General features: G+C 29.6%; 1 protein-coding gene across 5 annotated transcripts in view; it reads right to left on the reverse strand.

Moving 5' to 3' along the window:
* The window catches only part of LOC122251415 (uncharacterized), a 362,365-nt gene that overhangs the window by 8,058 nt on the left and 351,807 nt on the right, over positions 1 to 2,500 (reverse strand). The window lies entirely within an intron of this gene.

Genomic DNA, 2,500 nt, shown 5'->3' on the forward strand with positions numbered 1-2,500 from the left:
TGTTATCATCATCGTCATAATCATCATTATTATCATCAGAATCATCATTATCATCATCATCATCTTATTTTATTATCATTACTATCATTATCATTACTGTTATTATCATCATCATCAATATTGTTATATCTATCATTATTATTAATACCATTACTATCATTATCATTATTGCCATAATAATTATTATGATAATTATGATCATTATTATTATTAGTAGTAGCATTATGAATATCATCACGATCACTACAACTAAAACACCATAATCATTACAAGCGCCATCACTATCATTATTACAGTTATTGTTATCAATAGTAACAACGCGAATTTCTTAGCATCTTTATTCCTTCAATCTTAATACCATAATTATTGTCATCACTGATATTGCAATTTGGATTTCCATTAACATATTAATTGATACCATTTCCTTTCTTATAAATGTTGTTATCATTTTTTGTTATCATGATCATCAATATTTTTGATATTGTTATTGTTAGTATTACTATCATTATCTTCTTAATTATCATACCATCACTGTTATTGTTACCATAAATTTTGTTGTATTACCATTGCCAGCATTTCCATATGCTGCTATCATGGTTATGATATCTTGTGACCTTTGTTTTTTTTATGATTTTTTTCTTTCTGACGATTATTATCCTCCTCCTCCTCATCGCCCTCATCATCCTCTTCCTTCTCCTCCTCCTCATCATAAAACTTCTCTTCCTCCTTCTCATCATCATCATCGTCATCATCCTCATCCTCATCTTCATCTTCATCTTCCTCATCATCTAAGCGATTACCGATATGGTTTCAATAATTGTTATTATTACCAATATTGTGCTTCTTTCAGATTCTATGTTTTATCATCATTATCAGTATGATCATGTTATTAGTGTAATTATTATTACCATGATCCGCATTATCATCAGTTTTATCATTTTTTTAGTTTCATCATCATGATACCAATGTTATTATCGTTAACAGCATTATCTTTAATCTTTATAGTTATTTTGAATTTTATTTTCATTATCGCCATTATCATCATTATCACCATTGCCATCAACTATCATCTTTATTATTATTACTATCATGAATAACATTATCCCTGTGAACATCATTGCTGTGATTAAAATTACCGTTATCATTATCATCATCATAGTCATTTCATTTCGCAGCTTCAGAATAGATTTTAATTCGAGATTAAAATCTTGAGTTCTTGACTCTTGACTCTCATTTTGTCAGTTGCCAATAGCAACGAGTATCACAGTCAACTTTATGCTCAATATGGTTGCTATTTCTCCTTTCAGGCCATCTTATCCTTTTTCTCTCTCTTTCTCTTTCGTTTTTACTATTTTTAAAACATCCCCAGGTATTATATTGATCAATTCCTTCATGCATATTTCTACTGTAATTGTATATGCACTCTTTTCTCAATCCAAGCCAGCTCTTTTCCCGAGAAGGTTTTTTTCCTTCTCCCTCTTCTTCTTCTTCTTCTTCTTCTTCCTCATCTTCTCCTCCTCCTCTTAATTATCACCATACAATCATTAGCAGCAGTGTTACCACCACCATCATTAGCGCAGTGTCCGCTCAAAATGCGCCGATTTGCAAATTGCTCGAGCAAACTTCATACATTGTCTAGTTCTCGAGATAATCGAAGCGCAAACACATAACAGTGCGGTTTAAACGAGACACACGGATACAGATTCAATGCCCCTTGGCACATACGCTTCTTCCTTATCGCTCTTGGTCTCATTAGAATAATTAGCAAATATTAGTATCATCATCTTATGATTGTCCTTATTATTATCATGGTTATGATAATGATAATGATGATTATTGTTATCATGATTATTATCACCAGCAGCATCTTAACACTGGAAACTGTGCTTCGTTAGGTCTCATCCCTCATTCAGTGCCAGATTCTCGAAAAATGAAACACACATACAGTAATGATGATTATCATTATCATTATTGATATTATCACTATTGTTACTATTATTATTATCATCCCCTGTATAACCTTGCTACTACTATTTTTTTTTCTATTCCTACAGTCGTCTATATAATAATTTTCATGTTTGCTATCAATGCAATTCGTTATCATTATTATCATTATTGTTCTTATCCTTACCATTATCATGACTATCATTATTACAAAAAAATTCGTAGTTGTTATCATAATGATAATATTCATGATTATTATTACTATCATTATTATTGTTGTTATTATCATTCTTGTATTATTATTATCATTTTTGTTATTATTATTATCATCCTTGTTGTTATTATTATCATTACTATTATCATTATCTTTATAATCATTTTTATTATCATCATCATCTTCCTCCTCATCATTAGTGTCATTATTACTATTAGTTTTTCTCATATAGCTATAACGTTATTACCATCTTCATTAGTATAACCATTATCATGTTTCTTTATCCATCATTATTGATTTTATAATATCAATAAGCATTACTGATGTCATCAATTTCATTAC

This window comes from Penaeus japonicus, unplaced genomic scaffold (genome assembly GCF_977035675.1).
Source record: "Penaeus japonicus unplaced genomic scaffold, GWHDUDI00000001_assembly GWHDUDI00000014, whole genome shotgun sequence".
NCBI lineage: Eukaryota > Metazoa > Arthropoda > Malacostraca > Decapoda > Penaeidae > Penaeus > Penaeus japonicus.